This window comes from Cavia porcellus, unplaced genomic scaffold (assembly GCF_034190915.1).
Source record: "Cavia porcellus strain 051 isolate PalLab524CR breed Dunkin Hartley unplaced genomic scaffold, mCavPor4.1 scaffold_28, whole genome shotgun sequence".
In the NCBI taxonomy this organism is placed as follows: domain Eukaryota; kingdom Metazoa; phylum Chordata; class Mammalia; order Rodentia; family Caviidae; genus Cavia; species Cavia porcellus.
Window position 1 is genome coordinate 36,704,169 of NW_026947511.1, and position 27,481 is coordinate 36,731,649.

Below are 27,481 nucleotides of genomic sequence, written 5' to 3' on the forward strand. Positions count from 1 at the left end.
TTCATTCTTTCTGAAACTTATCTTCTTATATTTTCAAGAAATATAAAGGAAAGAGGAACCAGAGAGGGAGAAGGGGGAAAGGAAGGAAGAAGGGAAAAGAAAAAAAAAGGATCCCAAAAACATAAAATGGAAACAAATCTTTATAAATAAGGAGGAAGAGGGACTGAAGGGAGACAAAGGGATGGGATAAAAGGAGTCAAAATGTATCATATATAGGTACAAATTCCCTATATGAATTTGATCATTATATATATCTAAATTGTATCAATAAAATTAATAAAAAGGTGTGTAAGAAAAGGTAAATGCTATTAAAATAGATCACAGCAATTCTGTTTCAATGGCCAAGTTCTTATTTATCAAATGATAGTTTTGTGAAAAAAGTAATTGTGGTTTTAGGTAATAAATGTAAACTGAGGACATAGTCTCCTGAGTACAAATTGTTTCTTGAAGGGCCTTTGACATACGGTGAATGTATATAGCGCTGTCTAATAATTGCTAAAATACAGACTTGTGGATAGGATATGATGTGAAAAAAGTAATTATTGTTTTAGCATTGAAGTCATGTCTCATCTCCAGCAATGCTTCCTTCTGATGTTTATGCCCGTGTGGAGTCGATGTTTTCACTGAACTGGGAATAGTGTGGCATAACAAAAGACATGTGGTAAAAGGACATAGAATGTTCTGCTTGCTTTTATTATTATACAGTTTATTGGTGCATTTTAGATATACATAATGATCATTCATCATAGGGAATTTGTGCCTGTACATGATACATTTTGGTTCCTCTTTTTTTTCCCATTTTCTTCCCGTCCCTTCAATCCCTATTCCTCCTTATTTACAAAGATTTGTTTCCATTTTAGACTTCTCATCATTTTTTCTTTCCCTTCCTTCCCTTCCCCTTTCCCCCTCCGTAGTTCCCTTTTCTTTTTGAAAAATTTCTTCCTATTATACAATATCTATTATACATTTTGGTTCTTATTTACACTTGCAGTTTTTTATACAAGAGAGACAATGTGATATGTATATGTGTGTCTCATTTATTTCACTTAAGCCCATCCTGTTAACTGCTTGTTTCTTAAATTAGTTATTTCCAGAGGCTGGGAAGTCATGGGAGGAAGGAAACTACTCTAAGTTTACAGGCTTAGAGGAGCAGTTGACTCCATGAGAGGCCCTGAAATCACACAAAAAGGAAGAGTTTCCCACAGAAGAGAGAGAGAGAGAGAGAGAGAGAGAGAGAGAGAGGGAGAGAGAGAGAGAGATTCCTTCACAGGGGTAGATGGACAAAATGACCACCAAATTGTAAGGTTTAAACAGAGAAATAAAAACTCCAAAAAGTCCACCATTGTTCTACGTCTTAGTCGCATGATCTGTCTTACCTGTATCTCATGAATAGAACTTTCCCACATTGAAGCTTTGAGATTAAAAAAAGGAAGAAAGATTGCTTTTCATGGAAGCCAATAGGTGTTTGGAGTCATTTGTTACACAACATGCTATATAGCAACTGATAACCAGAAGTGAATCTGGTTATTGCCAAAATATGGGGTGCTACTGAAACAATAAACTATACCATGACATTGACATGAGGACAAGATCAAGGAAGTATGGAGACAGTAATTAGAGAAATCCAAAAGAGCTTGGAGGAGGAAATATTTGGAGGGCAAATATTTGTAGGGCAATGAGAAAATTATTATTTTAGGCTGAGAAAAGTTATGGTATGACAAAACTTTGCAACTCTTGCTGATAATAACAGAGGAAAGAGATACTAATATCCAGTAATCTCAAGCTCTTGCTAAATGTATTTTCAAGTAGAATGTAAAACTTTCCAACTTCTTATAACAAAAGTCAAGAAAAGCCAGATGGTCTAAAAATAAAATGTTGAGTTTTCAAACAGAATTGAGAGGAAATACCAAGGACTCAGAACAACTTCCCAACCAGAGAAAAAATCTCCAATAGAAGTGCCTCAGGGTAAAGATAAAATACAAGGATAGATTTAATGCCCTTTATAGGACTTCAGAAAAATTTAAGGCTATGAGTCTCCAGTAAATAATAAGAATAAATATATTAATGGATGTTTTATTGTGCTTCTGAGAGTCTTAGCAATATTTTCTCATATCACATATATATACAATTCAAGATTATAGAAGGGCTTATCTTGGAAAAATATATTGATCTAAAGTTGTCTAATGGAGTGAATCATAATTCAATTCACAGGAGACCTAAGATGTTTTAAAAAGAATTATATCATCTTGGACTTTAAGTTTTAATTTTCCACAGTGACTAATAACTAGAGGATTAACCTGATCAGAACATCCTTGTCACCATCTTCTGTATCAAGCAACCTGACTCCCCTCAGTTTAGAATCTAAAGAGATTGATAAATTGCTGTGTTTACATAGATTTATTTTTCTCTGTTGAACTGGTTCAGGGATCATTCTGCATGTAGAACTGACTGGACATATGATGCAGGACCTAAATGATGGAACACAAGTTGGACAACAAGTTTTCATCATTGGAGTGTATGTGTGTGTGTGCCTGTGTTCATGTGTACGAATGTGTCAAGAGAGTTTTATTGATAATGATTTAGATGTGAGTAAAAATTCTCCCTTATGCACAAATAACAACAGGTAGGAGGAGTCTTCCTTGAATTATATGCTGGGAGAATATGAGACTCTTAAAAACACAGAATGGATAAAGAAACAAAATCCAACCATATGTTGTCTACAAGAAACCTGTCTAACCCAAATGGGTACACACAGACTGAAAGTCAAAGGATGGAAAACAAAACTTCATGCAACAGGAACCACCCCCCCCCCAAAGTGAGGGTGTCTATTCTGTTTGCAGACAATGTGAACTTCAAGCCAATAATGATCAGAAGGGATAAAGAAGATCACTCTATACTGGTTAGGGGAAAATTCCAAGAGGAAGAGATAACTATCTTAAATATATATATGCACCAAATACCAGAGCACCCAGTTATATAAAACAAGTACTAACAGAAATGAAAAATCAAATTAACAGTAACACAATTCTAACAGGAGACCTTAACACACCATTGACACCAATGGACAGATCAACCAGACAGAAAATCAGCAAAGAAATAAAAGAACTGAATCGCACCTGTGAACAAATGGACTTAATAGACATATACAGAATATTTCACCCAACAACAACAGAATACACATTCTTCTCAGCAGTGCATGGGTCATTCTCTAAAATAGACCATATGTTAATTCTAAATTCAAAACATATCTAAATAAATGCAAAAGGATTGAAATTACCCCTTGCATATCAGACCATAGCGCTATGAAATTAGAATTTAATGATGAAAAATAACTGCAAAATTCCCACAAACACATGGAAACTGAATAACACACTCTTGAGTAATCAGTGGGTCACAGAGAAAATTAAAGAAGAAATTAAACAATACCTACAAGAAAATAAAAACACAAATACAACTTACCAGAATCAGTGGGACACAATAAAAGCTGTCCTCAGAGGAAAATTTATTACACTGAGTTCAGACACCAGGAAAACAGATGAATACAAATAGATAACCTGATGTTACACCTCAAACATCTAGAAAAAGAAGATCAAGTCAAGCCCAAAGCCAAAAGAAGAGAAGAAATTATAAAAATCAGAGCAGAAATCAATGCAATAGAGACTAAAAAAAATCCAAAAAATCAATGAATCAAAGAGTTGGTTATTTGAAAGAGTAAATAAAATTGACAAGTCCCTAGCCAACCTTATTTAAAAAGGGGGGAGAAAAAGCTCAAATTCATGCCATAAGGAATGAAAGAGGAGAAATCACTACAGACCCTATAGAAATATAGAAAATCATCAACACCTATTTTGAAAACCTCTACTCTCAAAGGTTTGATAACACAGAGGAAATGGACAGATTCCTAGAAGCATACGAAGTACCAAAGCTAGGTCATGAAGATGTAAAACTACTGAATAACCCAATTTCTATGAATGAAATCAAAAATATAGTTAAATCCTTACCTACAAAGAAGAGCCCAGGCCCAGATGGATTCACTGCAGAATTCTACAAAAATACAAAGAAGACCTAATGCCAACACTCCTCAAACTCTTCAATGAAATTGAAAGGGAAGCAATCCTTCCTAAATCATTCCTATAAGCAAATATTACTCTAGTACCAAAACCTGAAAAGGACCCAACTGAAAAAGAGAACTGCAGACCAATCTCCCTAATGAACACAGATGCAAAAATCCTCAATAAAATATTGGCAAATAGGATGCAGCAAATCATCAAGAAGATCATACACCATGACCAAGAGGGATTCATTCCAGGCATGCAGGGATGGTTCAATATACGTAAATCAATAAATATAATACACCATATCAATAGAGCCAAAAGTAAGAACCACATGATCATTTCTATAGATGCAGAAAAAGCTTTTGATAAGGTTCAACATTCATTTATGATAAGAACCTTGCAGAAAGTTGGAATAGATGGTCTTTACCTCAACATAATAAAGGCCATCTATGACAAACCAACAGCCAATATCATACTAAATGGCCAAAAATTGAAGGCCTTTACTTTAAAATCAGGCACAAGACAAGGATGTCCCTTATCACTGCTTCTATTTAATATAGTACTGGAAATACTGGCCAGAGCAATTAGACAAGAGAGAGCAATAAAAAGGCATAAAGATAGGAAAAGAAGTAGTTAAGCTATCATTATTTGTAGATGACATGATACTCTATATAGAAGATCCCCAAAACTGCATTGAAAGACTGCTAGATATAATAAATAAATACGGTAATGTAGCTGGATACAGAATCAATACTCAAAAATCAATAGCATTCCCATACACTAACAACAAAGCCACAGAGAGATAAATGAGAAGCCACACCCTTCACATTAGCAACCAAAAAAATGAAATATCTAGGAATTAGTCTCACGAAAGGAGTGAAAGACCTATTCATGATAAGAACCTTACAGAAAATTGGAATGGATGGTCTTTACCTCAATATAATTAAGGCCATCTATGAAAAACCAACAGCCAATATCATACTAAATGGCCAAAAATTGAAGGCCTTTACTTTAAAATCAGGCACAAGTTATGCTCAAATAATTCAAGGAAAGAGGCAGTATGGCGACTACTATTATGTTAGATCATCTGGGGGTGAAACACAATAATGCTTAAATTGTTTGGTTCTGACCTGTGTTGTTCTGTTATAATGTCCTCTCTTATCTGAATCTCCCCCCCTTTTTAAAATTAATCTATTTTCTCTCATTTTTTTAATTAAGGGAAAACTAAATTAAAAAAATAGCAGGACATATTATGGTAACTTTTTTGTTTTCCTATTAACCTAATTTGAGCCCTAGTATTGCTCTCCCCATCTGTTCTGTCTGATTCTTCTATATTCTATTTTGTTTGATAGTATCAAGTTTGAGGGTATAGGCAACCACTTTGAAGGCAATAAGATTCACTATGATGCCCATTATGGTTTGACTATTACCTTCTTTTGAAATCCTGTAAGGTCTCCTGTGTAGGTTTTATTGGTCTTGTTCTGTACTCTTTCGATCAATTCTGTTACACCTGATGATATAGGCAACTCAATTTACAAATACCAAGAGGCACAATAGTAACCACTTTTGATCACCTGGTATTCTATTTTTGCATCATGTACTATGTCCATCCTTCTGTTCTAACTGACACTGTTTTGCTTAGTCATGTTTGGTTTTATTCTCTTCAAAAAAAGTAATAAGAACTGTGGGAATAATAAAACCCAAAAAGTCTAGCTGTTATTGTAAAAAAGAGAGGAAAGGAAGGTGGACTAAGGGATATAACCGCAGGTATGTTCGAGTGTGTAGGATGGAAAACCATATTACTGAGCTTTTGTTGGATTACTGAACGGAACTGTCTCCATTATCACTATATGAATGTCCACTTTATATGCTTTAATTTTGTAATTTGGACAACTGTTTCTGGGAAGATAATATGTAACCTATTAACTGGTGATTTTTTACTGTATTTTTTTCTTGAAATTCTGTATTACTTGTACCCTTTTACTGCTTTGTTTTTTATGTCCTTTCTTTTTTTCTCTTTAAAGAAAAAAAATTTGTTAGTACACGTGGTTAGTAGATGAAGTGCACATTCATCTTAGGGAGGAGATACACATACATAACACATCTGGAATCTTACCTAATCTCCTTCCCGTCTCCACATACCTCCCTCCCTTTATCTCTAAAGCAATTGTTCCCATTTTTGTTGTTGTTGTTGTTGTTTTATTATTATTTAGCTCACGTTTGTGGCATACAATGTTTACATTCATTGTTGGCTTTTGGTATGTGTACATAATGCACCTTAAATCTTTTTACTTACCATTCCTCCCCCATTTCCTTTGCCTAGACACTTTTCCATTTACAACAGATCTCTCTTTCTATAAATCCTTTATTTTTCTCATTATCTGTACTTTGCTTTACTCAAGAGAGACCACTTTATACTTAAACTTATGTGTTTGGCTTATTTCACTTTATTTTTTTCCAGGTGTATCTATTTCTTTCCAGATCTGTCTCAGAAGAGCAAGTATACATGACCTACAGGCACATGAAAAAATGGTCAATATATTTGGCCATTAGAGAGAAGCAAATGAAAACAGTTGTAAAATTTCATCTGACCCCAAAAAAGAATGTCAAGCATCAAATAATTATATATTAATGAATGCTGCAGTAATGATTTCTACATTTTTCGAGGGAATGATGAAAACTAGTGCAAACATAAAGAAATCAGTATGGACATTTCTGAAAGAACTAAAATTAGAAGTTTAATTTGACCTAGTTATTCTTTATTATCATCCCCAAAGAGCTAAAAGCATCACATTACAATAATACATGCATACTTGTGTTTATAGCAGTACAAATGTAATGGCTAAATCCTGGACGCAGCCTATGTATGTCCACCAACAGATGCATGGATGAAGAAAATATGATGTCTATACATAACAGAATGTTTACTTGGCAATATAGAATGGTAAATTGGAGACACTGTGTTAATGATTAAGGGTATCCCAGTTACCATTCCTAAGTCAAATTAGAACAAAGAGAAGAAGTTCAAATTAAACAATTAGATTACCCGAACAGTCAAAAGGCACAGAGCAATGAGATGGACATGAAGATAAAAAGAAACATTAGACTATGTAGATAGCATCACCAATTGGCTCTGTTTCTTTGCTCAGTTTGGGTAGAATTCCTAAGATTACAAAGTTCAGCTCTTTTGACGTTAGCAGCTGCAGGCTTTGAGCCGCCCTTGCACTGAGCCTTGGTGTTTCAGCCCTGAGCTTTGAGTGTCAGTGTCTCTTAGTACATCATAATGTTACAGTTTTGGTGCTCAGCTCTGAGTTTCAAATGTTGGCAGGTCCTGGCTGCTTCAGGCCACCCCTGTGGGCTGCTCAGCAGCAGGACCTTGGAGCCCATGGGAGACTTTCAGGAGCTTTTCTATACTTTCCCAGGGTCTCTCTGGCTCTCTTCCAGACTCTGCCATCCTTTGTCCCACTGCTGTCTGGACTTCTTCAGCATCCTCACGGTGGCTGCCCAACCCATTTAGGGATAATACCATGTAGCATTTCTTAGTGCACTAGTTCATCCCATTCTACCCAAGAGTAAAATTAAATGTAGGAGATTAACTCACTCAAGCAAGTTTGTATTAGGGCTTGTTCTGCAGCACAGGGGCAGAGCACAAGACAGAGCCCTCCTGGATTGACCTGAGGGAGTGCTGCTTTTGGACAGAAGGGTCACCAGCATATGCAGTCTTCTGCATCTCACAGACCTATTTTGGGTCTTTTTTACAGTAGTGACCAGGGTCACCTAGAGAAGTTCCTAGGCAAAGTCATGCTGAAGAGCCTAAAGATGATAGGCCAACCCTGAATCTGGTGGCAGCCAAGGTATGTATCTCTTAGAGCTGCTTGAAGCCAAGTGTAGCACGTGTGAGCTTCACCAGACTGTGACAAAGCAGATGCTGATTGACAGCTCTTGCCGTTTCCACAAACACAGTTGGGCTGAAGCTGCGGCTGCAGCTTTCAGCACATTTCAGAATTGATCTTATTGTTGATCATTGGTCAATAAGATTTGGGGACTTTGGAGGCAATGGCATTGACCCTGGTCCATCCCCTGGTCATACCCTGTCAAATGCATCCTCCATTGCTTGTTTTTCTACTGCAGAAGAACCAGTTGCAATACAAAATAAGGCCCTTTGGGAGTCAAATAATTATATGTGTTTTTAAAAGTTAACTATAGGAGATAGTCAATGTGAGAGGTTCAAGTATAATAAATAGGTGGTGGAAGGGTGCTGAATGACGGCTGCGGAAAAGACTGTGACCTAGGAGTTCAATCATCGGCCAAGTTGGTGGTCATCTGTTCTGTAAGAATAAGATGTTAATGGTGTGCAAGAAACTCAAGGCGGTATTATCGACACTTTTTCTTGCTGAGAAAACAAATGTGGAAAGACTGCTTGATTATACAAACAGGTAGAAAGCGGTACCTTTGAAGAAAACAGCAAACAACTTCTGAAATGGCCTCATAACATCAGTGACTTACATGTGAACACAAATTATCCTGGGATACGTAATAAGAACACCAGTTAAGGGTGATTTTTTTGTACTGAGAAATGAACTCACAACCTTGGTCTTTGCCAGGCAGGAACTGTGCCACTGAATATATTCCTAGCTAAGGCCTCTTATGGAGAAAAGAAAATTCAAGTAACTAATAAATTATCCCAGAAAATCTAGGAACTTAAGGGATATGAGTGAGAAAGAAAGGAATAAATAGGAGTAGGGCAGAGGAAGAGAGAAAGGAAAATGAAATATTCTAAGAACGTTACTGGAAAGTTGGAGAAAAATCTGCATGACTGGGAAGAAAACAGTGAAATCTTTGGTTCAGAATTGAATGAGTGCCTTGTTTTTAACCATTAAATTCTTCATATTCTGATTAAAAAGTGATATAACCAAGCTAGAAAATGATTAGGGGGAGATAAAGTCATATGCATGTCTCATTGTAACAAATATTAGGAGGACTGTATTCATTCAGAAGACGAACACTACTCTAAATTGTTCAGATGTGTGTGGGCACACACACTCATATTCACCATGACATTTAATTTTAAATGTTAAAACTAATGAGATAAATACATGTAATGGGAAAGACATAAGCCGTTCATAAATATATGCAAATTATCACTATGATGACGCAGAGTCAAGCTACTAAATGTGAATGAAGAACCTGATAAAATACAATGAATCAAAACAAGACTGATAGGTGATTTTCTTCCTGGCTGTAATTGTGTGGGAATTGCAGACTCAGATCCAATCTGGAAGCTAAGGTTCACCACGGTTCCTCCCACTGCCAGCTCTCAGGGGAATGTCTGTCTGTCTTTTATCACTGGAGTTCTTAAAAATAGCATCAGCCACCAAGAGAGGAGTTGCAGTGCTTCTCCACCCTAGATAGGATTTGTTCGTGTGTGGCATGGACACTGAGACAGAGCAGCCAGACATCTAAGGCTGAGCACTGGTTTTCTTTTTATGAAGAATGAAGGGCAGGGCGTCCTGAGGCAGGGAGCATGGTGCTTAACAGTGAAGAAATTCTAGGGTCAAACCAGACAGTGAGCCAGGGAGGAAATGACAGGGAGGAGGGCAGGTGAGAATGAGCAGGGCCCCTGGGGCTGAGAGACAACTCTGGACTCCTACAGAGATCTTTGTTTTTAAGGTCATGCTGTTTGCCATACATGACATGAATTAAAAGAAGGCAGGAATCAAAGAGGTGAAAGCTACTAGCTAATTATTGTAAGAGTCCAAAGGGAGAAAGTAGGTAAACTGTGTGGGTGCAATAATTAGGATGAATAAAAGGCCAGTTTAGAGATATATTAAGAAGGTAATATTAATAACAAATGAGACATGTTGAATATGAGGGTAAGGAGCTAAGCAATATCAGGGATAAATGTTAGATTTGTTCTGGTTTCTACAATTTTTTAACTTATCATGTCACACTTTGAGATCTAGCCTCTGGATTAGGAATAGTAGAATTTAAGACACCTTAAGTGGACATATTAGCAAAGTCATTGTATATGAATGTAGGTGCAGAAAAAAAGAGGCATAAGTTTGGCAAAATACTTGCATACATAAGATAGTTGAAAATATGGATGAGGGCAGGGTGAAAACAGAGGATTCTGGAATTTGGAGAGATGTTTGAAGAATTTAAAATTTAAAGGTCAGCTACAGGATAATTAAATGGTGAAGATCATTAAGCAAAAACCTCAAGAATATTTATGTCTTTTTATTTTATTTTATCACTTTATTTTATTTTAAAAAGAAAAACAAAAAATAATGAAATAAAATTTCAAAACAAGATAGCAGGAGAGTAACAATGGTTAATACATTGCATATTGTTATCTTCAAAGTAGTTGTTCAGAGTGCAATATATAGGCATGAAAAATTGGCCATACAATATTAGCATAAACTTTTCTTTTCAATAAACTGAGAAATTAGTAGTATTACTATCTTAACTATATCATTCATATATATATATACATATTTATATATATTTTTTCTTTTTCCTTTCTTCTTTTCTCTTTCCCTCATCCCAGTTTCTCTTTCCTTTTAAATAGTTTCTTCCCATTTCATAGCATCTGTTATACACTTTGGATCTTGTCTACTATTGTTTTGTTTTTTGCTACAAGGGATTGAACTCACAACCTTGCATTTGCCAGGCAAATGCTTGTGCCCCTGAGCTAAACCCCTGGCCCTGGATCTTATTTACTCTTCCAGGATCTTATTTACTCTTTCACACTAGGGAAATTCTGTTTAACTCTTTTTAATTCATTCTAAATTAGATATACTTAACGCTGTAGAATGAATTGGTGAGTTTGCCTTTAGACTTTCTGGATGGGGTCCATTGTACCTCAGCTTTAAAGTTCATTTACCTCATGACTTCACTGGCTTATCCTATAACATTGTTGGGTCCTCTTGGAAGGTCTTTCCATAGACAAAAGTGAAGATTGTTCTTGATATAAATTTCAAGTTAGAGCATTAGTACCTTAGCTACAAACTGAGACACTATGTGGATTCGGCTTGACATGACAACTATGTCCTGTGTAGCAGCCATCTTGATTCATAGCTGCTGTGATTGTCCCTAAGTCACCCTGGTTTCCCCCACATAGTTCCCCAGCACACTATAAATAAGTAAAAACATAGCAGTGTGTAAAATTTTAGGACCAGGCTTTGATGTTAGGAATATACATGATTTTGATACTAGCTTGAGATAAACAAGGTGCATCCACTCTTTGGATGAAATCACTTTTGTCCTGATCATTTTATAAGCTCCCTTTGGAGGGCTCCACCTGATTGCACTGTTATGCAGGATCACATTTGAGTAAGTTCTCAAGGAGTTACATTCTGCAATCCTGGATCTGTCTGCCTTTTTCTTTGGTCTGGCTACAGCTCAGGGCCAGTTCTCTAGCACTGATCTGGGCTGATCCCAAGAAGACATCATCTGCAAACATACAGAATTCATAGGAGCTGTCTGTTTCATTCAGCATCCAGCAGGTAATTATTTATGACTTTGGTCAATACATCTCTAACGTGCTTCCCAGAGATTAGGTTATAACTCAGGAAGAAAGGGACTGAAAAGTGACTTGTGAAAGAAAAGCAAGCTCTCTTCCCATCACACCGTGAGACCAGCAGCCAGTGTGGAGAAAGCCCAGGACTCTATAACTGGCCCCTTACACTCATTACGGTCATTCTTTTGGTCTTCTTTTTCTTTTTCTTTCTTCTCCTTCTTACTCTTTTCTCTTTCTCTTTTCTAAACAGCTGGGGAGAACTCCAGCCACAGAAAGCTAATCACTTCCCCTAAAGCCAGAGAACAAGTTCAGATAAATCCCCCCAGCACTCCTTCATTCTTTCTTTTTTACCCTTTTCTCTAGATTCATAAACATTGTGTGATTATCATTTACCCTCTAGCCTTACTTCTACTTCTTTTCCAGTTATCTCTGTTTTATACACCATCCTCTCTATTTTTTTGCACCACATGGTAAATGTATTTAAGGAAACACTTTGCATAAAACCCCTAATTTATGATTGGTTCTGTTGTATAACTACAGACTTTGTTTCTATGGTTCTATGGAAGTTTGTCAGTTTCTAAGTTGTGCTTAATGCTATAATTATTGCTAATTTTACTACTTCAGCTAGGATGTCATATTGGTTGTAGTCAGATATTCTATCATTGCAACAAAACTGGGGAGCTATGGAGGTAATAATCTTACCACAGCCCTACATAAAAGGACTGGAGATTGAACCAAAGAGATACCATCAACCCACACTAAATAAATTGGGCAGATAGGATCTTGGCATAGTTACAAACCAAGAATCTCTTACACACAGAAGACATCCCTGAAGAACAGACTTTTCTTAGAGAAGCCTTGATACTATTAAACTAGTCATCACACACAAAAAAACCAAAACAAAATAAAAAATGCTTTTGAATGTAAAATAAGACAAAAAATCAAAATGCAATATCAGACCTCTAGCTCACCCAGAAGAAGTCCAGAAACACTGACATAGAATAAATTGGAAGACACACACTTGGAATTTCTGCAATGATAGCAACTGAAATAAAGAAACAAATCCACGATGCTACAAAGAAAATCAGATCAGAAATATTCTCTCAGGTAAAAAGGAAATGCAACACTTATAAAAGGAATGTTCATCAAATCTGGAGTAGATATAGATACGGAAATTGGTGATGATAGGAAGAGGATGGAATCCATGAAAGATCTCTATAGGAAACAAATCAAATGCCTTGAGTGAATTCAAACAGATATACAAGAAATTAAAACATTATATTGTAAGCTGGCAAAACCACTCAAATGAAAGTGAAGATAGACTTTCAGATTTTGAAAAAAGGACCATGACTAGCAATTGTGAAAGGAAAGATGTCTTGAAAAGAACAAAAAATCAGAAAACAACAATTCAACAGCTGCAAGATGATACAAGAAAAAAAAACCAATATAAGAATAGCAGATGTCAATGACAAAGCAAGAGTCAACACAAATGACATAAAAATACTATTTGCAGAAGTAATAGCAGAAAAGAATTTGATGTACAGATAAGTGAGACATAGAAAGCTCCATTTAGCCTTAACCAAAATAAATCTACACTCAGACATATAATAATAAAGATCCTAGAAATTCAGCACAAGAACAGAATATTAATAGCTGCTAGAGAAAAGAAACAGATGACCTATAAAGGAAAGTGTATCAGAATCACAGCAGAATTCTCAACAAAAACTCTCAAGTAAAGAAGAACTTGAAATGTTTCACATCCTGAAAGTAAACAGCTTCCAACACAGATTGATGTACCCTGCAAAACTGTCCTTCAAAATTAATGGAGAAATAAGATACATCCATGACAAAGAACAGCTGAAGAAATTCATGACCACCAAACCAACAGTACAAAGAGTAATGAAAGATATTCTGGACAGAGACAAAAATGACCACAACTCCAATGACAACAAGAGAAAGAAACCACCAAGCAAGGGAAAAATAGGGGATGATTAACAGGAAAATAGCATAACAAAAATAAGCCAATACATATCAGTTATAACCATCAATGTAAGTGGCCTCAATTCACCAATCAAAAGAAACACATTAGCAAAATGGATCAAGAAAATGATCCAATAATATTCTGTGTACAAGAAACACATTTAACTCAAAAAGAAATCATGGGCTAAATGTCAAAGGATAGAAAACAATACTCCATGCAACAGGAACCGAGAAAAAAGCAGGAGTAACTATTTTATTTGTATACAATATGAATTCAAACCAAAAAATGATCAAAAGATACAAAGAAGGTCACTACATACTTGTTAGGGAAAAAATTCAATTGGAAGAGATAATAATCATAAATATATATGCACCAGGGCTGGGGATTTAGCTCAGCAGCATAAACGCCTGCCTTGCAAGCAGGCAGTCGTGAGCTTGATCCCCGGTACCAATAAAAATGAAAAAGACAAATATATATATATATATAAATGCACCAAATATAGGAACACCCAACTATATAAGACATTATTAATAGACATGAGAAATCAAAAAACACAATTGTAATGGGGGACTTCAATACCATCACAGAGACAGATCAACTAGACAAAAATTCAGCCAAGAAATAACAGAACTGAGCCAAACTTATAAACAAATGGGCTTAGTAGATGTTAACAGAGTGTTCCACCCAGCAATATCAGAATACACATTCTTCTCAGCTGCACATGGTATGTTTTCTAAAACAGACCATATGCTAGCCCATGAAACATACTTCAATAAATGCAAAAACTGAAATTATCCCATGTATGTTATCTGACCATCATGCAATAAAGTTAGAAATTAATGACAAAAGCAACCACAAAATCTACATAAACACGTGGAAATTAAATAGCGTCCTCCTGAACAATAACTAGGTCACAGATGAAATTAAGGAAAAAATTAAACAATATCTACAGTCAAACAAAAGTGCAGATACAACTTACCATTTGGGGATGCAATGTGGGAAATAATGAAAGGAGTACTGAGAGAGAAACTTGTAGCAGTAAATTCTCACATCAGGAAAACAGAATGAACACAAATAAACAACCTCATGCTGCACTTCAAGCTTCTAGAAGAGCAAGTTAAGCCCAAAGTTCATGCAAGGGAGGAAATTATAAAGATCTTAATGGAAATTAATGCAATTGACTTTAAGAAAACAATACAAAGAATTAGTGAATTGAACAGCTGGTTGTTTGAAAGAATAAATAAAATTGATAAACTCCATAGCCAGTCTTATTTTAAAAAAGGGAAATAAAAAATTCACATTCACGCAATAAAGACCAAAAAGAGTGAAATAGCTACAGATCTTATGGAAATTCAGAGGATCATAAATACCTACTTAGAAAATTTTTAGTGACATAGGATAGAAAACGGAAAAATGGATAGATTCCTATAAATCTATGAATTACCAAAGCTCAGTGAAGAAGATATAAATATTCTAAATAACCCAATATCAGTTTATGAAATTAAAAAGGTAAATAAAAACTTACCAACAACAACAACAAAAGATCCCAAGTTCCTGCTGAATTTTACAAGAACTTTAGAGAAGATTTAATGCCAATACTACTCAAATTTTTTAATTAAATTGGAAGGGAAATATTCCCTAATGCATACCTGAAGGTGAGTATCACTCTGATACTCAAACCAGAGAAAGACCAAACCAAAAAAGAGAATTATAGACCAGTATCCCTAGTAAGCCTAGTTTCAAAAATCCTTGATAAAATATTAGCAAACAGAATGCGGCAACTCATGAAGAAGATTATATACCATGACCAGGTGGGATTCCTCCCAGGAATGCAGGGATGGTTTGACATATGCAAGTCAGTAAACATGATACATTACATCAACAGAGCCAAAGACAAAAATCACATGATCATTTCACTAGATGCAGACAAGCTTTTGATAAAGTCCAACAATCATTCATGATAGAAACTATCATGAAAAATTGAAATAGATGGTCTTTACCTCAATCTGATAAAAGCCCTCTATGACAAACCAATGGCCAATATCATGTTAAATGAACAGAAACTGAGAGCTTTCACTCTAAAATCAGGAGGAAGACAAGAATGTCCACTATCACCACTCTTATTTAATTTAGTTCTGGAAACATTAGCCAGAGCAATTAAGCAAGAGAGAGAAATAAAAGGAATAAGGATAAGAAAGGAAGAAGTTAAATTATCATGATTCAAAGATGACATGAAACTCTACATAAAGGATCCCAAAGACTCTACCAAAAGACTTTTAGATTTAATAAGTAAATTCATAGCATAGCTGGATACAAAGTCAATACTCAAAGTCAATAGCATTCTGTATACACAGTGAGAAATTCCTGTAATTTCTTACTGGAGAGAAATTAGAGAAACCACATCCTTCATAATAGCATGCAAAAAACAAAGAAGAAAAGAAAAGAATACTTAGGAGTCAATCTAACAAAAGAAGTAAAGCATCTATATGCTGAAAATTAAAATACTCTGAAAAAGGAGATCAAAGAGGATATCAGAAAATGGAAAGGTACCTTTAGCACATGGATAGGAAGAACTAACATAGTGAAAAAGGCCATACTCCCAAAACTGTTACATAGATTTAATGCAATCCAAGTCAAAGTACTATTAGCTAACCTCACAAATCTAGAGAAAACATATATAAAATTCATTTGGAAATAGAAGAGACCTGGAATAGCAAAGGCAATCCTGGGCAACAAAGACAAGGCAGAAGGCATCACAATCCCTAACTTCAAATTATGCCACAAAGCTATTGTGATAAAATCAGCATAGTACTGGCAAAAAGACTGAACTAAGAACTAATGGAGCAGATTACAAGATGCAGACACAAATATACTCAACCACTTTATCTTTGGCAAAAGGGCCAAACATGTTCAATGGCAGAAAGAAAGCCTCTTCAATAAATGGTGCTGGAAAAACTGCCTTTCCATAAGCTAAAGGCTAAAACTAGACCGATGTCTATCACTATGCACTAAAGTCAAAACGGATCAAAGATCTAAATGGTAAAACAGAAATACTAAATCTATTGAGCCAGCTGGCTCATGGGAGGGCATGACTTGGCTTCCAGATTCTCTTTCTGGCCCACATGGCTGCTGCTGGCTCATGGGAGGATATGGCTTGGCTTTTGGGTTCTCTTTCAGCCCATGTGACTCTGTCCTGTTTATAAAGAGAACCTGATTTTCTTTGTCATTTTCTTTCTTTAAAGCTGAACATCAACGTCTTGGATTCTTGTTTATGTAATATGGATTCCAGTTATAATGCTAATTCTCATAATCTTTGTTATTGTACATAATCATTCTATAGCACGTTTTCTTATTTTGTTTTTGTTGTTTGTTTGGTACTGGGAATTGCACTCAGGACCTTGCACTTACCAGGTCAGTGCTTATGCTTGCTGAGCTACATCCTCTGCCTCTATAGTGATTTTCTGTAGAATGACAAATTCCTTCTTAAAATGAGGTACTTGAATTCAAAACAATGTTCTATGTGTGTGTGACAGGGGCAAATATTATTTATGGTTTTTACAAAGGTATCTTACTTATAAAATCTAAGAGTTCACAATTGATTATAACCATCTTTTTCTCTTGCTGAATTCTTAAAGTTTTTCATTATGAACAGACCACCTTAGACTTCAGAACAATACTTACAAATAATTTCAAGGATTTTGGATGCATTTTCCCTGACATAATTTTGAATCTCTATTATTTGCTCATATAAATTTGACAATTTCTCATCTTTATTTTTATCCAAGAAATGATGACATCACTAAAGATGAAAAATCAAAGCATATCCTATAGTCACTTATTAAAACCATTTATTAATCCTCACATTTATTTCTACTTGTTTATGGGCTTTTAAAATTTTTAGGAAACTATTTTAAATCAACATCATAATTCCAATGTACAATCTTCTATCTATAGGTATTTTGTGGGAGAGTATAATTCTTTCTGAGTTTGTGAAATACAAATCAGTTCACACTTACCTCACTCAGTAGTAACTAAATCTCTTAACAATCTTGAGTACAAAGTGATTCACAGATTTTTAAAAAATTATCTAATTCTCAATGAATGTGCTCATTTATTTTTTTCTCTGTGGTTGAGATTCAACATTACTGAAACAAAATGCTATCTAAACTGAGGACATCTGAGCAAAACCTATTTTGCATCATGTGATTTTAGAGCAACAAACAGGATAAGTACTATTTCCTATGGGTTTGGGGTTTTGGTACTACCTTGTAGATCTCACCTTGCCCCCTCCTCTCCTCTTTGTCTGTTTGTTTGTATCTTAAACACTTTTAAAGGTGACAATTGATCAAGCAACTGTCCTTTCAGGCTTTTGCAAATATCTTTGAGATAATTTTTCCATTTGATAAAATGCAGTGGGTGGCTGCCTGGCCAGTCTCATTAATATGCATCCTCATTGCCCTTCTGTGGCAGACAGCAGAGAAAACACAGAGACAGGACAGGAGAGAATTAGATTATGTGAATATCCTTTCTTGACAAAGTGATAAGTCAAATAACCACTCTTGTCTCTGAATATTTTCTTTTGTGCTCTATTCTAGGAATTTCCTTACAGAGTAAGACAAATACCAAGAAAATTTGGAAATTTCACCAACAGGAAGTCAGATGACAGATTTTCACAGAGCAGGTACGAAATTCATCCTTGAATTCTGAAAGACATATGCAGTTTGAGTGAAGAAAAGCACAAGTCCATAGATATTATTGGATCTTGGATTTTTTTTTTTGCAACTTGTGTCCACATAGATTACTCAGTAATGCTAGAGGTAAAATTAAAAGTTTTTTTCTTTTGATGAGAAACTTTGCTTATTAACCTTCATGGTGCCCTTATCCTGTGCATTTTCTCACTCCGTATTTTACCACTAGTAACATGAATGTGGAACAATTGCTTCTATTATAACTTACTCATTTTTAAGATTTTTTTGTTTATACTAAGTAGAAATGCTGAGCTTAGAAAGAGAATTAAAGGACAGTCATATGGCTGAATTTGCCAGGGTAAAGAGGCAAGAAACAAGACAGTAAAGGGCTAGAAACAAGATCCTATATCTAGTGTGCTAACACAATACTGAGAGGTTGCTCTTGAATAATACTTTACTGTTGAAAGCAAAGATTGTACAACCTTAACCAGGTAAAGATAGAAATGAAACCGTACTGGTTCATACCACCGAGATTAGAATTTTTTGCCTTCTTTATATACAGAAATCAGGCATGCTCTTCGTACTTGAACATCATCCCTATTTCCATCCACACATCCCTTTACTATCTACCCAGAAATGACCTCTTTCTGTGAGCCTTTCCTCCTTTTCTTCTCTGTCTCCTTCTCCTGCTTCCTGTTATTCACTTATACTTTCTACTTCTCCTCCTCCTCTTTCTCTTTTCCTTCCTCCTGCTGGTCATGTGCTTCCTCTTCACCTCTCCCTCCTCCTTTTCATTCTCTTTCTTTATATAGGGGCTCAGTTTTTTAAAGTTAGGGAACAGTACATAAAACATATCAAAATAGAATCACTTTCCTGTCAAACTTACAACCTCAGGATCCTGTGCTTGGCTTTAACTGTATGTAATGCTTCTCTGGCATGCTTTCTTTTGAGTAAGACCACAGAGAAATTCACAGTGCTTAGCTTGAAACTATTGCTCAGACTTCCAGTTTCTGTCCCGTTTCTGTGTATGAAGACTTTTGATATCACTACTCCATTTTAACAAGTAAGATTTTGAAATATAGAAAGAAATGAGTACATTTTAGATCTGAGAAAGATAAAATCAGAGAATAAATCACTCAACCGAGTGGAGAGACAGAGGAATAAGAGAAGTCATGGCTTACTGAGAAATGAACAAGTAGAATTTGAAACTAAAAATATAATACTGCTTTATATCAGCAGCTTACAGATGAAAGGGATAAATGAAAAAATGTGTACAAAATCTATACTAGGAAAACTACAGACTCTTACAAACAGAATCAGAGATCTGACGAAGTGGAAAGAGATTCCATATTCATGATAGGGTTACTTAATGTTGTCAAAGTGTCTCTTCTTTTCAACTTACCAGTGGATTTACTGCAAGCTCCATTAAAAAAACCAGAAAATTATTTCTTGAAAGCTGACTGTAAATTTTTACATGGTATAGTAAAAGATAAGAAGGAGCCAGTGCTATATTAAAAGAGACAAGGGTTAAAGGACTGATGTTCCTAACTTCAAGATACAACATAAAGCTGCAGTATTGGGGCAGTGATCACTAGCAAAAGGATAGGCTAACAGATGAGTGTCACAGAATAAATATCCCAGAAATAGACTCTGAAAGAGTTTTGGCCCAGACAGGACACTGTAGCTGGTAAAGCCTCAGGCAGAACCAAGGAGCTCCATCTCCCCCACCCCTAGGAATTTGTCCCTGGCGCCAAATGAGTGCCAATGGGCTACCTGTGCATCCTTAATGCCCCTCAGGCACCACCCCCAACCTAAGCTACATGTATGCCTCCACTCCACCTGTTCCACAGAGAGATCGCCGACCCCAGGGGGAGATGCCGCACCCCAGGGGATTGGAGGTAGCTCTCAAATAAAGGTCATTTATATTTCATACTTCTTATCTTTTCAGCCGCCGCCGGTCCCCCACAGTTCTATCAGACTCCATAAATATAGTAAGCTGATCTTTGCAAAGAAATACAGGCATTGTAGGTGACCACAAGCATCATGATGATTTCTTTGAAACAATACTACAGACAAAATTCATAGAAGCAATAACTGACAAGTTGAGCTTCATTAAGCTTATAAAACTTGCTAGTCTGTCCTTATAGACTCACGTACTCATCCAAACCCATAAAATGTACAATCTCAAGTGAATTCTCATATAAGCCATGAACAATGGGTGATTGCAATTAGCCAATGCAGATTTATCAATGGTAAAGATACACACCCCTTGGGATGATGACACTGTGGGAGGTTGTACAATCCTTTAGTAGAATCACCTCTAAAATACGAAAGCCCATTGCTAAAGATGCACTTCTCCCATTCATATTCTGATGGTCTTTGCAAAACTCTCAAGGTCTAGATTTCACTTTCTATAATATTTCTTCTCTTCCTACTCCTCCTGTTTCAGTACCTAAGAGATTTTCTATAGTATGTGGGTTAGCAATATCATACCTGTTACACTCCTAGCTGATATTCTGCTTAAAATTTCCTATTTTACTCCTATCACATGCCTCATCTGATTTGTTATTCTTTCAGTTTATTCATAAAACTTGGTTCTTGATGTGCTATGTAAAGAAAAAATATTTTACTAGATGATACAAGTTAAAGTAAGAGTGTTGATGGCTTAATATGTTGCCTCTTCTGGCTCTTCAAAAATTTAAATTCTGAATCCTCTCTTGTAAAATTAGGTGAGACTCCAGACTTCACAAGTGATTGCTAACTCATCCTAAGAACGTGTGTTTCTGTTTCCACATTTCCATTTGCATTGACAGGGCTTAGCATAGTGCTATATTCTATGTATTCAATAAATACTTGTTGAATTCATTGATTAGCATTTAGAAGGTGTTTTTAAATTTCGAATAAGAAAGCCATGAGATCCATGACCATAGAGATATTATAAAACAAGAAGTCTGTAAGTGTTAACAGGTTAGCAAGAACAATAGGAATAGGTAAAATAAGTGTATTGAGAGGGGAATGAGGTCAAGATCTGAATCTTAGTTATAATACCATAGTTTGTTTGCAAGGCACTAGTGTAGGAATGCATCTATGTTTGTGAATTTTGCATAATCACAGGATGTTCTAGAAATCTTATGGAAAGTATACACCTTATTTATGTAAATATGCTAGCACCAATACAGAAAACTTATGGATATTTTGGGAGCTCTAAAAAGTCTTTGAATTCAACACAATGAGTCTAGGAACTTGATATTAAATTGTCAGTTTTATAGTGTAAAATGGGACCTGTAGATGGGTCACTGCAAAGAAAGAAATTCTCTATGATTATTTTATAGTAACAAATGTGATTCTGCTTGTGACATAATTTTATTAGTTCCAGGAAACACAGATTATGATGAATGAATTGTGATATGTATAATTTAGCACCAGTAAGAATTGATGGTGATAATTTGTATATTTGCTGATGTGTGATTGAGTGGGCTGATAGATGTTGCTCTTATTAAGTTAGTTTTCTTTGACTCATGGAAAATACAGAGAATCATCTAACAATTACTTTGTATAATGAAGACTCTTAAATTTGTATTATATGAGTATTAGTGACTCAAATAAGGTCAGGACACCAATCAGATTTGCTTGCAGGGAAAACAACAAAATATTATGCAATGAGCTGATCTCCATTGTCCTGAATTCCCCCTCTCCACTAAAGGATATGTGCTGAACTAGCACTTCTGTTCAAGGGCAGTACAGCTTTACCTGACCTAGGTTTACCCAATGCCTACTCTCCCTGCAAGCTGTGGCCGGAGACAGCCGAATGAAGGTATATGGCTTCAAGCCAGTCAAACATTGATAGAGATATTGATGCTTAAAGTCCAATCTATGCTCAAAAAGAGCTAAACATAAAGGATTATATTTAGCTATTGGAACAAATAGGTTGGAATCTCACAGAGGCAATTTTCAAATAAACTCATATGTACTTTGATTTAATATTTATTACTCATCCACTTATTACTGTCATATAGTATTCCCCATAGCTGCCCTTCTACACACAGATATAAAAGTGGGGTAAAAATGCACAGGAAGTTTAGAAAGTGGCTAGAAAAGCATAAGTGATGGTAAGGTAAGCTGGTAAGGGAGCAAATAGCTTTGTGAAACACATATAGCATTAGTGTCAATACATAGTTGCTGTCTCTGAATTCTCACAGTATTGGGAGCCATTGAAACTGGAAACTGAATACACGTGCAGGGCTGTGGCATGGCCAGGGGGCATGGCTGACCTGGGAAGGAAGAGATGCCTCAAAGGGCAAGATAAGGTCACAGCTGAGGACACCTGGTCCCAACTCCAGTTAACTAAATAAAGCCTGTAGCTTCAGGCATTTCACTCTTGCAGTGAAATGCAATATGCAGAGCTTCTCCTAAGATACTTCTCCTAAATCAATATAAGATAGTTCTCCTAAATTAAACATAAGCTGTTACTTGGGAGAGTAACTTGAACCACTTGAACCACTCCCAACGTCTGTTCAGTTTCCGGAGTAACCTCTTCCTTGTTTGAAAACTAAGTAAATACAGGCCACCTAGAGACATTCCTTGCCTTAGCCCCCAGAGTCTCAAACTGCAGAGAGTTTTGATCTTGGAGCCCTAATATAATGCTACGTGTCTCACTTATTTAAACCTTTTCTACATACTCATTTGGGACTTTGGGGATCTAGGCCAGGTCCTTTAATGTCACACCTTTTCCAGTGATATTTTAAAATTGAGGAATTGTAGCAACTGGTCATATTGTGTTTTTTTTTTATAAGTAGTTGATGGCGGGGCCATGATTGAAACTGACAATGCTTGATTTCACAAGACTACAATGTCTCACCAAATCCATGTCAGATAAATGTCCTTTGATCCACTTGCTCTCAGGGTTGGCAGCATGTGAGAGGAATAAACCAGGGGTCACATCCCAGTGCCATGTTTATTCTAGCATTCTGTTATCTTGGACAAAGGGATCAAATTCTCTAGTTTAGTTTTTTTTTTTCTACAATTGTGTATTGAAAATAATGCTATATGTGTTTCAGAAGCATTTGAAAGAGTAAATTCTGAAAATTCAACACACCACAGTGCACATCAGGTTTTAAAATGCTAATTTAGATTATTATTGTCGGAGTAAGATAAGAAAAAGTAGGCTATGCCAGACAGAAGGCATTAAATGCATTCTGAAACTGTAGTGTAACAACATTTAGCATGCAAACTTTATATATTCTGTGTTTTCATGCATTAGAATGAGAGGATTTCAGGATCAGAAGGAACCAAATTCCCTAGTCCTTCATCCATTGCTTTCACTTCATGACAATTCCTTTTGGAAAATGGTCTTTGCCTCTGTGATTCTCTTCTTTTACCAATCTGGAGATTATTCTGAAGTGTTTAGTTATAAAACAAGAAATCTCAAAATGCTTCATTACGCACTGTGAAATGTACTGTGACCGATATTCATGGTAAGAATTTATCAAACTACACAGTACAAACAGCTGGGTTTTGGACTGTGCCTGACATCAGTTATACTTGTGTTCCTGTTTAGAAATAGTAAAAGGGGGGAAAACCCTTATACTTCCACTCTGCCCACCAGTCCAGTTTTTAGTCCTCATATTTGGACAGGTGCAATATAAAGATTACATAAATCCTTTCATGCACCATTTACATTGCATACTTTTAAAAATTGCACTTTCTTGCAAACGCTCATTTCTCTTTTGCTGCTTTTTTTTATGCACAGCAAGGAAGCAGCAGAGTAGTGTTCTTGTGGCCAGAATAAAGGATGGTGCTCCTCACCCTGGCCACCACCACCTCCCACGCTGCAGTAGTGCTGGATCCACGCATAGATGGATCCAGGGTAGTGGCTGGCAGTTTCTTTTGACCATAGAAATTTGGAATTAACATGATTAGAAGATACTTAACAAGCAGTATGGGGAAAATATATGGGTGGATAAAGACCTGTTTTCTCTTTTTCTCACCAGATCTCACATAATAGTGTTATATTGAAGTCCCAATATCATATATTGTAATTCAAATATTGTAATCTTTTTTCCAGTTCACCTTGTAATTTGGAAAGTTATATTTGTAATCTCATAGAAATGTTATTGGAATTCCAAAGAGTTAAGTTCAATCTATCACCTCCAATGTAACCCATGTTGAGAGTAAAGACACTAAGACATATTCAAAGTTATGGACAAGCCAAGGGGCCCTAAGTCCTGTCCAAGTGAGGATATATGGACAAAGGCCAGAAGGGCTTGGTTTAAGGATGAGTGACAGAGGATGGCAGGATCTATCTGAGTAACTTGAGCTGGCTAGCCAGGTGGAGAGAAAAGCATCTTTGTAATATGCAGGGAGAATGATACACAGAGCAATCAGTCTGCACAACTCACTTAGGGTAACATTTGAATGATTTTAGGAAGCTGTTGCTTCAGTTTTTGATATGCAAAGTTTTGTGTCTTGGGGAGTCATAGCCTCTTATTTTGAGGCTTGTGCCCAACTGACATTCCTGGAGCTGATTTACTCTGCCTTTCTGCTCTGCTCAATCCTTTTCAAGAGTGCTCAAGAGAGCACTATGTGAGGAAACAGGAAATTGTCAGGTTGGCTTCAAGGATTACATATCAGTACTTTAGCTAGCCTTATTTGCATCGCTTAGAGCCAATTAAACAAAGAAGAGAATAGCATAACCCACTCTGTATATATCAGTGTATGGAAATAAGACTTGATTTAACTATTGTTGCAGCAATTGTTCTGCATTCAGGGAGAGGTACCCAGGTCACCTTTCTCAGTGTTAAAACATAGATTAGAGAATAGACTATATATTAGTCAGGCTTCTCCAATGAGACAGACCTTATGGGATACACCCATGAAAAGATATATGAAATAAATCTTTAAAGGAAATTGGCTTGTTCAATTCTGGAGGCTGACAAATTCCATACTGCACCCATCTTACTATATGCTAACTGTACATTTTAGTGAAACTTCTGCAAGTTGGAATAGATGTGTGATCTCTCGCTGTTTTTCTAAATCCTTCATATTGATACAAAGGTACACACACACACACATTGTGATAAGAGCTCCCAGTCTTTTCCTTGTTTGTTCCTGATAAGAGCTGTGTAAGTTTCTGTGAACATGGTATTTACCTAGCATATTGCCAGTTTTTAATATTCCCTTGCAAGATTCAGGTCTATCTTCTTTCCACTGTACCTTTATTTCCTAAATACTTGTGCCTACTCCCGTGTTTCAAATTGCTGTATGAGAACCATATTTTCTTTCTGGTAGCTGCTCCTTAACATATAGAACTGGTAATATAGCTGTGCATTGGACATTTCCCTCTGGATGACCACAAGGGCCTTGGATGCCTTGTGGTTTCCCTGGATGGCGCTCAGGTTCCCAGGATGCCTGCAGGAGCTTGGGGTGTCCCACAGGTATTGCACTCACAATTGTCCAATTGGACAAATTAATACTGCAGGAAAGGTTATAGAGGGGTCAGAGTGTGATAACGTGGACTTTGAGGAATCTTAGTTAAGTTGTTAATTTGAATAATTTTGGAGGATGTGGAACAGAGGGGCTCTGGTATCACATCCTGGTAAGGAAAGTGTTGAGTACATATACAATATACCTAATTTTGAATTTTATATATTCAATCTCATTGCTTTATTATCATATTTCAGAGTAACATAAAGAAAGAATATGTTTTTCCTATCTCTTTCATTAAATTTCTAACTGTACTCTAAGAAGGTATCAAAATGAGGGCATTTAATTTAAACTGAAAAAACAAAACTAAAAGAAAAGCTTTGGTAATTTTGCCTGCTTTCATAATTTTTCTCAGCTGAAACTTTTCTTTAATATAAAGATATATGTATATATATAATATATATTAACAAAGATTAAACATTTAAAAATATTTTCCTATACATTTGAGGAAAAATTTAAACTCCTGAATCTGTTTCTTTTGGTCTATTGTTTCCATTCAAGACAATTTCAGCTTCATAATCAGCTTTATGGTTGACAGTTACACATCTTGTATGATCTCAAATGCTTGTGTTATTTTTTATAAGTCTCTAGTTCCATGTCATGCTTTTCAGTATTCCTTCCTGCAAATACTGAATGCACAGAAATCATTTTTTTAATTGATGCTTATGCCACTGAGCTAAATCCCCAGCCCCCATAAATCATTTTGAAAACTTTTTTTCAGAATGTTTTTGTAGGAGCAGAAAATATATGAATGGATTCAACTCTCAAGGGAGGGGATTGTGGTTGTAAAATAAAAATATTCCACAAACAAAGTATCTGATGAGGGATGCTATGTCAAGAGAAAGTGCCCCTGAATTCAAAGAGAATATCATCAGAAGTTTGGAAATAGTAACTATTTCATCCTTGATAAATAACTAGCTGTACTAGCAGATAAATGAGCCATCGCAGAAAGCACTAGAGAATTTGTTAGTAATAACATCAGAACTAGCAAAAAAGACGGCACACATTTGGAGATGGAAAAAAGACAGCAACAACCAAGATAAATTATTTCTACATCCAGCAACAGTGCTCAGTAATTTTGAATATTAATTGGATGATATGTCAAGAAAAATGAAGGAGAATTTTAAAAACTTAAAGAGATTTGAAGTTAAAGTTCTAGTAAATTTTATAATTCCTGCTATTGGAGTTGATTTTCAAAGACTTCATAATGTATACATGAGGTGGGATCAAAAATGCGGTGTTAAAAATTTATTACAGTAAAAAAGACATATTGCCATTCACCCTCCTTAAAATATTCCTCTTTCCTTTGAACATACTTATCCCATCATTCCCGCCATTTTCTGGAGCAGTTCTGAAGTACTCTTTCATGAGCACCTTTAGCTGTGTTCTCGTTCTGCTTTCTGTCCTCAAGTGAGTCAAGGCTCACAATTCTTAGTTGTTTTGATCTTGACAAAGAGCCAGAAGTCAGATAGTGTCAGATCCAGTGAATAAGTGAATGAGTGTGATGTTTTTCCAGCCTGCCTTCCCATTGGGTGGCGTGGGCCACACCTCACGAGGACATTCACAAAACAGGGCTTCCAGAACTACTTGATAAAGTATCAAGAATGCTGGGATAAATGTATTTGAAGTGATACATTTTTTGAGGGAGATTAATGGCAATATGTCTTTTACCATAATAAATTTTTAAAAATTTAAGCATTCTGTGTATATTGATTATTCTTTATATATAATACATACAAAGCAACATATATAACAT

General features: G+C 35.9%; 1 long non-coding RNA gene across 2 annotated transcripts in view; it reads left to right on the top strand.

The window, feature by feature from the left end:
* Window positions 1-27,481, top strand: part of LOC134473670 (uncharacterized) — a 114,455-nt gene that overhangs the window by 69,051 nt on the left and 17,923 nt on the right. For both annotated transcript variants that reach the window (XR_010044039.1, XR_010044040.1), the window contains exon 4: window positions 18,151-18,236. This is a non-coding gene — a long non-coding RNA (uncharacterized LOC134473670). The remainder of the gene's footprint in view (window positions 1-18,150; window positions 18,237-27,481) is intronic.